The sequence below is a fragment of the Salmo salar genome, chromosome 11, assembly GCF_965601325.2.
Source record: "Salmo salar chromosome 11, fSalSal1, whole genome shotgun sequence".
Taxonomy (NCBI): domain Eukaryota; kingdom Metazoa; phylum Chordata; class Actinopteri; order Salmoniformes; family Salmonidae; genus Salmo; species Salmo salar.
The window spans coordinates 94760465-94774563 of NC_138301.1; positions in this window are offsets into that span (position 1 = coordinate 94760465).

A 14099-nucleotide genomic window follows, 5' to 3' on the forward strand; every position below is an offset into this window, starting at 1 on the left:
TCAGAGCCCCGACAACAGCTAACAACTCCCTATCCCCCACGTCATAGTTTCGCTCTGCCGGGCTGAGCTTCTTCGAAAAGAAAGCACAGGGGCGGAATTTTGGTGGGTTACCCGAGCGCTGAGATAGCACAGCCCCTATTCCAGCCTCGGATGCATCCACCTCAACTATGAACGCTAAGGAGGGATCAGGATGCGCCAGCACTGGAGCCGTGGTAAACAGAGCCTTCAGGTTACCAAAAGCTCTGTCTGCCTCAGCCGACCACCGCAACCGCACCGGTCCCCCCTTCAGTAAGGAGGTAATGGGAGCCGCCACCTGGCCAAAGCCCCGGATAAACCTCCGGTAGTAGTTGGCAAACCCTAAAAACCGCTGCACCTCCTTTACCGTGGTTGGAGTCGGCCAATTACGCACGGCTGAAATGCGGTCAGTCTCCATCTCCACCCCTGACGCGGACAAACGGTACCCAAGGAAGGAGACGACTGTTGAAAGAACAGACATTTCTCTGCCTTGACGTAAAGGTCATGCTCCAACAGTCGACCAAGCACCGTACGCACAAGGGACACATGCTCAGCGCGGATGATATGAGAATATCATCTATATACACCACTACACCCCGCCCGTGCAGGTCCCTGAAGATCTCATCCACAAATGATTGGAAGACGGATGGAGCATTCATTAACCCATACGGCATGACGAGGTACTCATAGTGCCCAGATGTAGTGCTAAATGCCGTCTTCCACTCATCCCCTCCCCTGATACGCACCAGGTTGTACATGCTCCTGAGGTCCAATTTTGTGAAGAAGCGCACCCCGAGCAATGACTCTGTCATACTGGCGATCAGAGGTAGCGGGTAACTGTATTTCACAGTAATCTGGTTCAAACCTCGATAGTCAATGCACGGGCGTAAACCTCCATCCTTCTTCTTCACAAAAAATAAGCTTGAGGAGACAGGTGAAATGGAGGGCCGAATGTATCCCTGTCCCAGAGATTCAGCGACATATGTTTCCATAGCCGCCGTCTCCTCCTGTGACAGAGGATACACGTGACTCCTGGGAAGTGCAGCACCCTCCAGGAGATTTATCGCACAATCCCCCGGTCGATGGGGTGGTAATTGAGTCGCCTTCCTTTTACAGAAGGCGATTGCCAAATCGGCATATTCGGGAGGAATGTGCATGGTGGAAACCTGGTTTGGACTTTCCACCATAGTGGCACCTAAGGAAACACCTAAACACCTCCCTGAACACTGACAGGACCATCCCTTGAGAACCCTCTGTTGCCACGAAATAATAGGATCATGAGAAGCCAACCAGGGAAGCCCCAACACAACGGGACGCAGGAGCGTCAATCAGAAAGAGACTAATACTCTCTTCATGACTCTCCTGCGTCACCATAGCAATGGGAACTGTGACCTCCCTAATCAGCCCAGACCCCAAAGGACGACTATCTAGGGCATGTATAGGGAAGGGAACATCAACGGGAACAATAGGAATCCCTAATCTATTGGCCAAAGACCGATCTATAAAGTTCCCAGCTGCGCCTGAATCTACTAGCGCCTTATGCTGGGAATGCGGGGAATACCCCGGAAAGCTTATAGATAACCACATGTGAGCAACAGGGGGGTCTGGGTGAGTCGTGTGCCTACTCACCTGAGATGAACCACCAGTGTTCCGCCTACCCCTCGACTACCTGGAAAACCTCCCCAGCACCGACCAGCAGTGTGTCCTCTGCGGTCACCTCTGGTGCATGGAACGGTTTCCCCTCCGGTCTCCCTAGTACCAGCCCCGCCCAACTCCATCGGTGTTGGGTCTAAGGGACTGGAGGATGGAACCAACGGACCCCGATCCGGACGTCCGCGGGAGGCCAGCAGGTTATCCAGCTGGATCGATAAGTCCACCAGCTGGTCCAGGTGGAGGGTGGTGTCCCTGCAGGCTAGCTCCCTACGAACGTCCTCTCGCAAACCACACCTGTAGTGATCGATCAGGGCCCGCTCATTCCATCCTGCACCAGCCGCCAGAGTTCTAAAATCCAGTGCAAACTCCCGAGCGCTCCTCATCTCCTGCTTTAAATGGAACAAGCGCTCTCCCACCGCTTTTCCTTCTGGTGGATGATCAAATACTGCCCGAAAGCGGCGGGAGAAGTCCTCGTAGTTATCCCGAGTCGGGTCTTCCACCTCCCAGATGGCGTTGGCCCACTCTAGGGCTTTACCAGTCAAACAGGAGATGAGGGCGCTCACTCTCTCGCGTCCCGAGGGCTGCGGCCGGACAGCCGCCAGGTAGAGCTCCAGCTGGAGTAGGAACCCCTGACACCCGGCAGCTGCTCCGTCATACGCTCCCGGGAGCGAGAGCCGAATCCCACCGGATCCAGACGGCGGTTGGATAGGATCCAGAGGTGTGCCGGGCGGTGGTGTGGCTGGGTCGACGGGACATCCTTTCCTCTCCACTCTCTCCATGGTCAGCAGCACGCAATCCATGGCAGTCATTAGATCCTGGATCATATTCGCCTGCTGCTGAACGCGCTCCTCTATATGACTAGGAGAACTGGCTGCTCCTTCTGACTCCATTTAAGGTCGGTGATTCTGTAATGCTTTTCTTAGAGAAGTGGAGGAGTCAGGCGCAGGACACAGGGATAAAGGTAAACAAAACGTGTTTACTAAAATTATCCATTAATCTTCTCATCAAAATACATAGTTTGGAGAAACACCTCCAACTACATAAAACAGACAAACAATCGCCGACAAGACAAACAGGAAATGCAGAGGTTTAAATAATTAACATAATTAGGGAAAATCAAAACAGGTGTACACAATAAAGACAAAACCAAATGAACAGTGAAACATCGATCGGTGGCAACTAGTAAGCCGGTGACGTCGACCGCCGAACGCCGCCCAAACAAGGAGAGGGGTCGACTTCGGCGGGAGTCGTGACAAGTACACAACTTTGTAACCCGTTTGAGAGAAAAATCCGCCACTTGTGAATACGGGGGATTGAAAGATGAAATGATTCGGGACAAAATAGTACTGGGAATTGCAAATGAGGATACTCGCCGGCGTCTACTGAGAGAGAGAGGCTTAACATTAGTAACTGCCATCGAAATGTGTCGCACTGCTGAAGTCACTGACATGAGAATGAGAGCAATGGAAATCGAAACCCCATGCTCCGACGTTGATACTGTTCACGCTGTTGCTAGGCAGACATTCAGACAAAACCAATCGAGGCAGAGTAATTCACCACGAACGGTGAACACAGAGAGCCCCGTAGCATGTAAATACTGTGGGAATACACACACACACGTGGCAAAGAGCACTGCCCTGCCTATGGAAAACCATGCAGAGCTTGTGGAACTAATAATCACTTTGCAAAAGTGTGTCTCAAAAGCAAAAGAAGGGTGAGTGAGGGCAAGATTCACTGTGTTGATGATGTCACTCAATGTTCAGAGCTGAACAGTGAAAGTGACATTTACATGCATGAATCCATTGGGGCTGCACACTCAAGAGGGAAGAAATGGTTTGTGACACTACAATTACACAACAAGCAACAACAATGTCAACTGGATTCTGGTGCTACATGCAACGTAATGAGCTACAAAGACAAAATCAATCTGGCACCTAACACACATCTATTGCCCAGCGATACGAGACTAAAGCTGTACTCAGGAGAGCTAATGAGCTCTATGGGCACCTTTGAGACCGAATGTGTTATTCGGGGACGCAAACACAAGCTGGAGTTTGAGATTGTGAAAACCAGTCAACATCCTCTCCTCTCAGGCTCTACATGCGAACGCCTGGGACTGATGCAGTTCACTGTACCAAATGACCTGCACATTGTGGATCATGTCCAGCATGGACCCCTGTCCAAAGAACAACTACTCAGCAGATATGACGATGTATTCAACATGCCCGTTGAATCAGTGCCTGGGGAGGTACACTTTGAAGTGGATGAGAGCATCACTCCAGTCCAGTGTGCTCCTCGCAATGTGCCCATTGCAATGAAAGTGGCTGTGAAGGCCCAGCTGGACAAGTATGAGGCCGATGGCCACATGACATCTGTGACCAAACCAACTGACTGGATCAGCAATATGGTCATAGTGAAAAAAACAGAGAAGCTGAGGGTCTGCATCGACCCAAAGCATCTGAATCAAGCACTGAAACGATCCCACTACATCATGCCGACACTAGAGGATGTCCCCTACAAGCTTCCCAAGGCCAGGATTTTCACCTTGGTGGATGCCCGAGATGCATTCCTTCAATGCAAACTGGACGAAGAAAGCAGCTTCATGAATACCTTCTGGACCCCCTGGGGTAGGAAACGCTGGCTCAAGCTCCCGTTTGGTGTCTTAGTGGCACCTGAGGCAAGCAGCACGAGTTATTGGCTGGGCTCAAGGGCATTGAACCCATCGCCGATGATGTCCTGATCAAAGGCTGTGGTGACACAGACGAAGAAGCAGAACGCAACCACGATGTGAAGCTCCTGGCACTGATGGAGCGCTGTCGATCAGTTAAGCTTCGTCTTGGCCTGAAGAAGCTGCAGTTCAAGGTGAAAGACGTCCACTTCCATGGCCACATTCTCTCGGCAAAAGGCCTGAAGCCAGACCCAGACAAGGTCCGAGCGATCCTCGACATGCCAAACCAGTCTGATGCAAAAGGAGTACAGCGTCTCATCGGTTTTGCAAACTATCTTGCAAAGTTCATGCCACACCTATCAGCAGTCTGTGAGCCTCTGCGCCGGTTGCTGGACAAAGACACACCATGGCACTGGCTACCCAAGCACGAGGCCGCGGTGCAGGAGATGAAATCTCTGGCTTCATCCATGCCAGTGTTGCGCTACTACGACGTCACGAAGCCTGTCACAATCCAGAGCGACTCCAGCCAAAGGGGACTTGGATGCTGCCTTATGCAGGAAGGCCAGCCCGTTGCGTTTGCCTCGAGAGCGCTCACCCCCACCGAACAGAACTATGCACAAATTGAGAAAGAGTGCCTCAGCATCTTCTTCTCCTGCCAGCGATTCCATCACTACTTATATGGTCGAGAGCTGGTCACCGCTGAAACTGACCACAAACCACTCATTGCCATATTCAGTAAACCTCTCCTCAACGTGCCCAACAGGCTTCAAAGCATGCTCCTGACTCTGCAAAACTACAGCCTGAAGGTCATTTACAAGCCAGGACCAGAGATGTACATCAGCGACACACTGAGCAGGGCAACAGCACAATGTACAGGCAGAGGCACTGCCTATCAGCGGCAGGCCATCTGTTCGCTACAGCAGGAACAACAAGATGTTCAACAGATCAATCAGGCAGACTACTTAAACGTCACAGATCACCGCCTAGCCCAGACCAGGCAACACACTGACAAGGACAAACACCTACAATCACTGAAGTCCATGGCTCTCGCAGGTTGGCCATACCTGAAAGAGGAGACACCTTTCACAGTGAGAGAATACAGGACCTTTCGAGATGAGATCAGCGTGCAACATGGCGTCTTGTTCAGAGGTCAGAAGGTCATTATTCCCAAATCACTACGTCCAGAGATGCTTACCCGCATACACTCCAGTCACGTTGGAGGTGACACATGCTACCGCCAGGCTCGTGAAACATTACACTGGCCAAACATGCAAGCAGAAATTAAAGACTTTGTCAGCAATTGTACCACATGCAACGAGTACGCTCATGAACAGCAAAAGGAAACCATGATGTCACACGAACTGCCCACAAGGGCCTGGCAAATCGTCAGCATGGACTTATTCAGCCACAGACAAAATGACTATCTTCTCATTGTTGATCACAACTCTGACTTTTGGGAAATTGAACTGCTCCCTGACTTGTCTGCAGAGACGGTCATAAAGCGCTGCAAGGCGCAGTTTGCCAGGCAAGGTCAGCCTGACAAGGTAATCACGGACAATGGCCCACAATTCACTGCACAGTTCAAGCGTTTCGCCTCAGAATGGGAGTTTGACCACGTGACCTCCTCTCCAAGACACCCAAAAGCAAATGGCAAGGCAGAGTCAGCTGTCAAGATTGCAAAAAACCTGTTAAGCAGGGCCGTGCGCGACAGCAACGACCCATGGAAGCGATCTTACAGTGGAGGAACACACCCACCGAAAACATGGACAGCAGCCCAGCACAACGCCTTCTGTCCAGACGTCTGAAGACTAACATCCCCGTAGCTAACAAGCTACTTGAGCCCTGCGTCATGGTTGGCGTCACGGACAAACTGCGTCACAGAAAGCAGCTCGCTAAGTGCTTCTACGACCGGACTGCTCGAGACCTACCAGAGCTGGAGGTGGGTGAAACGATAAGGATGAAACCGCTGCCGGGAGACCACACAGGACTTTGGAGGCTGGGCACGTGCCTACAGAGAGTTGCACCACACTCTTACCTGGTGGATGTTGGTGGGTCCCTCTATCGTCACAATCGGGTGGATCTGCGCGTAGCAGAGCAGACAAACCAGAACACGCCATACACTCACCTAGATCAGCTGGATCACAGTCCAGGCCTAAGGGTAAGAGGCGCAGAATTGAGACATGAGCCAACTGAAGGTGAGGCTTCTACCCCACCAAGCTCTCCAGCTCGTGGCCCTAATCCTACCCCTGTCAGAGCCCATACTTACTCACGGGTGGGTCGGCTGTGCAAGCCACCAGACAGGCTTATTCTGTAAGCAAGAGACTATGTTAACTTGTCCTCTGTTTATAAAAAAAAAGAAAAAAAGAAAAGAAGATGACAACTGAAGTAAAAAGAAAATGTCATGCTTTTTCAATTGTTATGACTTGATTGTTAAGAATTTAATGTTATGCTGTTATGTTTGCACTTTCTATTGAAAAGGATGATGTTACGTAATCGACTAGCCGGACTGTTCCCTGGGACTCCGCGTGTAGGGATTTGTACAATGCATGAACAAGGCTATTGAACTAGACATTGGTGTCTGTCTTTATTACTTTATCCAATATATCATACTGAAACAGTAGGCCTGATCACTGACAACGACGAGACAGCCTATAGGGAGGAGGTCGGAGACCTGGCCGGGTGGTGCCAGAATAACAACCTATCCCTCAACGTAACTAAGAGTAAGGAGATGATTGTGGACTACAGGAAAAGGAGGACCGAGCACGCCCCCATTCTCATCGACGGGGCTACTAGTGGAGCAGGTTGAGAGCTTCAAGTTCCTTGGTGTCCACATCAACAACAAACTAGAATGGTCCAAACACACCAAGACAGTCGTGAAGAGGGCACGGCAAAGCCTATTCCCCCTCAGGAAACTAAAAAGATTTGGCATGGGTCCTGAGATCCTCAAAAGGTTCTACAGCTGCAACATCGAGAGCATCCTGACTGGTTGCATCACTGCCTGGTACGGCAATTGCTCGGCCTCTGACCGCTAGGCACTACAGAGGATAGTGCATACGGCCCAGTACATCACTAGGGCCGAGCTGCATGCCACCCTGGACCTCTACACCAGGCAGTGTCAGAGGAAGGCTCTAAAAATTGTCAAAGACGCCAGCCACCCCAGACATAGACTGTTCTCTCTACTTCCGCATAGCAAGCGGTATTGGAGTGCCAAGTCTAGGACAAAAAGTCTTCTCAACAGTTTTTACCCACAAGCCATAAGACTCCTGAACAGGTAATTAAATGGCTACCCAGACTATTTGCATTTTGTGCCCCCCCAACCCCTCTTTTTACACTGCTGCTACTCTCTGTTTATCATATATGCATAGTCACTTTAACTATACATTCATGTACATACTACCTCAATTGGGCCGACCAACCAGTGCTCCTGCACATTGGCTAACCGGGCTATCTGCATTGTGTCCCGCCACCCACCACCCGCCAACCCCTCTTTTACGCTACTGCTACTCTCTGTTCATCATATATGCATAGTCACTTTAACCATATCTACATGTACATACTACCTCAATCAGCCTGACTAACCGGTGTCTGTATGTAGCCTCGCTACTGTATATAGCCTGTCTTTTTACTGTTGTTTTATTTCTTTACTTACCTATTGTTCACCTAACACCTTTTTTGCACTATTGGTTAGAGCCTGTAAGTAAGCATTTCAATGTAAGGTCTACACCTGTTGTATTCGGCGCACGTGACAAATAAACTTTGATTTGATTTGCTTTGACACCACTGGGTGACACTCCCAGCTCTCCCTGACAATCTCCAACTGTCTGGGGCTGCTTCTCAGCTGGGTCTGTCTACCAGTAGTTTTATGTGTGTCATAAATACATTTCATCCTATTGAATCTGAATTACTTTTCAGGTACACAATATTGTGTCTCACGCAATGCATTGGCCAACAACCCAAAAACGACAACCCCAAGATTGACCGAGTGTAGTAGTGAAGTTCAGTCTTCTCTAGAGTGGAGTCGTTGAGGATAAAAATAAACAGAGACTGGGTAAAACATGAAGATGTAGTATGGTTCAAGCTCCTTTTCTCAAGGCGCACAAAATCATACTTGAACTAGTGTCAACAGACATACCCAATTGGTGTGACATTTCTGTTGTACATACCAGAGGTGTGTTATTACCATATAGTGGCAAGCACACTGATAAACAATGCTTCCAAAAACAAGAACACATTTGTCATCGTAAGCCCTGCAGTCACATAATGGATTCTATAGATGGCTTAGAGCAAGACATGCATTACAATCTATAAATAAATACTGTATTTATAGGAGTTTGAGCAAGGATTTGGCTTTGCATCAGTACTGTAAGAAAAACTCAGTCCGTTTTTATACAGTGGCACAGTTTGCATAGCTAAACTAGTTTATTTTTTTAAATTGTGTTTTTCTTAATGGAGGCCAGTGAAACAATGGACTCCTTTTACACATAACTCCCAGGAGAAACTAGGTGACCAAAGTCCAGGCCCTTTGGCACCCAAAGAAGTGCTTAAAGAAAACCGCTTAACAATACAAGGCGCCAGAAACAGGAACAGACTGGAGAAGTGGATTGGCATGGACGAAACTCATCCAGGATTGGATTGTTTTCATTTGATGATAGACATTCAGTCAAATCATAACTGAAGGCTAAATGAGAGAAATACTTGACACTATCTGTTCTCTCCTTTAGTCTCCATGGCCTAAATTCACTTCCACTTCCTCTTTGTCTTCCACTGTGACTAAGCTTTGATTAAAAGACTGTATGATTTGAAGCACTTCCCGAAAAAGAATATTGCAGTGACCCAGCTCTCAAATCATTTGCCACATGTAGTGATATTGTTGAAGGGAGAGACAGAAATACAGAGAGCAAGCAAGGCACAGAGTGAAAAAAGGTATGGTGTGTGTGTGTACGTGCACACATGCACGCCTGAGGGCCGGGTGGCCAATGGGGTGAGGAAAAGTATGGTTCTAATAAGTAAGATAAACAATACCAGGGATAAGTCCCTCAGCACACAGATGGTTTAGCTTCCACTCATTATCTGTGGGCACTGCAGTGAGTGTGTGAGTGTGTGTTTGTGTGACTGTGGCGGTGTATGCAGGGCTCTAAATTAAACATTGTAATTGGTAGCACTGGTGATTATTTTTTTAGATACAGCCTATATGAATTCTAGCTACTTTTGAAGCATGTTGTGCCATTAGAAACTAATATGTAACCCTGTAAATAGCCTACATTAGTTTATTATAAAAGCTCAAATGTTCATATTCATTACATACCTGTCATTGAAATAACAAAGTCATTTGTGGAATACTAGACTTCTACTTTGTGTTAAAGCACTATTTAACTATTGAGATTCCCCTGGTTTTAATGTATATGATTGAGATGAGAATCATTACATTGAAAATTGTACACTGTCTATTTCAAAATGTCAGATTTGTGTTGAGAAGCAAGAGATCTGTCATTCATTCGTTGCTATGATCACTGATCTCCTGAAGAAGCTATCTCTTTTCCTTTCTTTCTGTGCCACCAAATGTTTGGATATACTGATAAAGTTAATGTTAATGTTGCGACAGTTCGTTTCTGGTAACAGAACAAAATAGTCAGCACATAGTAACTTCTGATTTAGCTGTACTTTAATTAATGCAAACACGTGTGTGGTATATGTGTGGTTCGTATATATACGGTCTCGCTGTTTTACCTCGCAGGGCAAACAGAGAAGAGGGCGTCACATTCTATTGTTCTCTCTTATATACTCTGACAGAGATAGTTCCCGCTCAATGCTGGCCTGTCAGAGGGAGGAGGAGCGTGGTTTAAACTTGCTCCTCCTGTCGTCGGTGTGCAGGCTGATCCCAGCGTCGTGACGCACTTCCTGTTGCCGGTTGTAGTTCTTCTTGTCTTCAACAGTTAATTTACCCGTAGTTTATATACTTAATATTGTAGCATAGCTTCCCCGGTATATTATATAAGTTATGCATACAAATAGCCAGTTCGACCCTAACATTAACAAGTTGTTAGCTAGCTAGCCAATGGAGAAACGTAACTGAACGAAGTGCAAACAAATGGTTAACGACGCGCGAGTAGTTTTAGAACACCCCACGACATGGTTATGAATGTAAAATGCTGTCCCGGTGAACCGCAATAGGAAGATAAAAATGTTGCTTCGGTCTTCTATCTAGAAGCAAGCCATTTTCACTGTAGTAATGTTGCTCTCAGGACAACTGGGAACTCTGAAAAAAACGACGTCAATTGATGACGTCTGTAATCTTCAGGTTGAAAAGTCGGAGCTCTGGAACAAGGTTCCCCGGGTGGGTCGCCACTGACTACACTTTATGACTGGAGACATTAGCAGAATCTTATTTAATACGACAAATTACAGGGTAGCCTATTCTGCTGACACTGACAAATAGATCACTAAAAACAACGTTGTCCATATACAGTGGGGGAAAAAAGTATTTGATCCCCTGCTGATTTTGTACGTTTGCCCACTTACAAAGAAATTATCAGTCTATCATTTTAATGGTAGGTTTATTTGAACAGTGAGAGACAGAATAACAACAAAGAAATCCAGAAAAAGGCATGTCAAAAATGTTAGAAAATGATTAGCATTTTAATGAGGGAAATAAGTATTTGACCCCTCTGCAAAACATGACTTAGTACTTGGTGGCAAAACCCTTGTTGGCAATCACAGAGGTCAGACGTTTCTTGTAGTTAGCCACCAGGTTTGCACACATCTCAGGAGGGATTTTGTCCCACTCCTCTGCAGATCTTCTCCAAGTCATTAAGGTTTCGAGGCTGACGTTTGGCAACTCGAACCTTCAGCTCCCTCCACAGATTTTCTATGGGATTAAGGTCTGGAGACTGGCTAGGCCACTCCAGGACCTTAATGTGCTTCTTCTTGAGCCACTCCTTTGTTGCTTTGGGTCATTGTCATGCTGGAATACCCATCCACGACCCATTTTCAATGAGCCTGGCTGAGGGAAGGATGTTCTCACCCAAGATTTGACGGTACATGGCCCCGTCCATCGTCCCTTTGATGCAGTGAAGTTGTCCTGTTCCCTTAGCAGAAAAACACCCCCAAAGCATAATGTTTCCACCTCCATGTTTGACGGTGGAGATGGTGTTCTTGGGGTCATAGGCAGCATTCCTCCTCCTCCAAACACGGCGAGTTGAGTTGATGTCAAAGAGCTCCATTTTGGTCTCATCTGACCACAACACTTTCACCAGTTGTCCTCTGAATCATTCTGATGTTCATTGGCAAACTTCAGACGGGCATGTATATGTATTCTTGAGCAGGGGGACCTTGCGGGCGCTGCAGGATTTCAGTCCTTCACGGCGTAGTGTGTTACCAATTGTTTTCTTGGTGACTATGGTCCCAGCTGCCTTGAGATCATTGACAAGATCCTCCCGTGTAGTTCTGGGCTGATTCCTCACCGTTCTCATGATCATTGCAACTCCACGAGATGAGATCTTGCATGGAGCCCCAGGCCGAGGGATATTGACAGTTCTTTTGTGTTTCTTCCATTTGCGAATAATCGCACCAAATGTTGTCACCTTCTCACCAAGCTGCTTGGCGATGGTCTTGTAGCCAATTCCAGTCTTGTGTAGGTCTACAATCTTGTCCCTGACATCCTTGGAGAGCTCTTTGGTCTTGGCCATGGTGGAGAGTTTGGAATCTGATTGATTGATTGCTTCTGTGGACAGATGTCTTTTTTACAGTTAACAAGCTACGGTTAGGAGCACTCCCTTTAACAGTGTGCTCCTAATCTCAGCTCGTTACCTGTATAAAAGACACCTGGGAGACAGAAATCTTTCTGATTGAGAGGGGGTCAAATACTTATTTCCCTCATTAAAATGCAAATCAATTTATAACATTTTAGACATGCGTTTTTCTGGATTTCTTTGTTGTTATTCTGTCTCTCACTGTTCAAATAAACCTACCATTAAAATTATAGACTGATCCTTTCTTTGTCAGTGGGCAAACGTTCAAAATTAGCAGCCGATCAAATACTTTCCCCCCCCACTGTATTAGGCCTATGCGAAAGGGAGACGCAAATAGAATATGATGTCCATCTAAGCATTTAGCTACACCCGCAATAACATCTGCTAAATATGTCTATGAGACCAATAACATTTGATTTGAAAAACTGGAAGAGGAAATTGTCCAAAAACTAACTTTTATTGACTGGCACAGACCCAACAAGGATATAGTGAATATGCACAGTGCGCACTCGCCAGGGATAAGGGGGATGGTCTCCGCTGGAGCCAATAAGATAGGCTATACTGTTGTTCGGTCAATTAAGTTGAGAATTGTGATAACTAAAATACAGATTCGTAGTGATTTAAAACAATTAGTGCGGGACAATTACTGCTTTTTGAGGTCGGTTCGGTTTCGGTTCTATTATTAAAAAATAATCAATGTTTTCTTTTTCAGTTTCGATAAAAAACATTTTTTACATGATTTTAGAGCCTTTTAATGTAATTTCCAAAGCCCAAAATAGTGAACATTCAATTGCCAAAACATTGAAAATATTCCATTGTCTCTTTCTGGTCCACATTGGGTTGACATCAAATAAAATAAATAGGAAATTACTATGAAATAATAAAATATATCAGTTGTGGATATTGCTTCGTTTTGATTTGATTGCTTGTCATACCTTAACATCATAATCTCATCTCTGCTTAGCCAGATAACGTTATCTATGTGCTCCCTATACTATGCTATCTTTAGTCATCCTGTTTAGCAAGGCTAACCTGCCTAAGGATGCTGCAGAGCTGTCTGACGAAATTATTTTACTAGTTCTTTAAACTAGACCAGACACTTTCACGCACTGTCTTTATCCCTCTCCCTCGTCTTTGAGTTGTGTACATGCGGCCAATGCCGTCTGTGTGTATCTAACCTAAAGTAGAACGTGTATCCATCTCTATCCATCTCTGAGCCAAGAAAACAGGCGCAATGGATTCATGTCATTGTAGTTAATTGCCACGTTTCTGCGCGGAACTAATTAGAATATTTACTTAATGAAAACTACAACTCCCTTCAGCCCAGCGTCTAACATAGTTCTTCACTTGACTTCTTCACTTGATTTCTTTCATGAGTGATTTGATTTCTCTCGAGAAATGGCGCGTTTGGCTTAGAAAAACGGAACTAAATGGAATTCAAGTAGCCTAACTGAACCGACATCGGTCAATTAGTTGTTTAATAGTCACTAACCGAACCCCCGGAATGTCGGTTAATCACCCAGTACTAAAAACAATCCACAACTTGATTTTTTTTTTTAAAGAAGCTAATGATCCTCTGTAGCAGTCATGCTTTAGAAATATTGTACTTATTTTTGTATAGAATGGAGTTGGCTAATTAGGTTATATACTTTTGGGAATTCAATTTCCTTTACAGAAAGCTTCCCCTGGACACAACGCCTATGATTATCTGGGAGATTTTTTAGTCTCACATGAAAATATTTCGTGTCATGAAATTGGTTGCAGTTTAGAGCCATGGGTGTATGTGCGTGACAGGGAGAGACAGAACAAGAGGAAAATGAGGAGGGAGAGGGGAGGCTGACTGAGAATTGAGGACTCAATTGCCTGACCCTGTGAACCTACCGATCAGTAAAAGAGCACTCCTCCCATTGAACAGTGCAGTCTCTCTCATGTGCACAGACACACCAGCTCTTTCTCTGTCTATGCTACTATATAGGAGAGTGCACTTGCTGACTCTAGTGGAGTAGCCAAAGGGG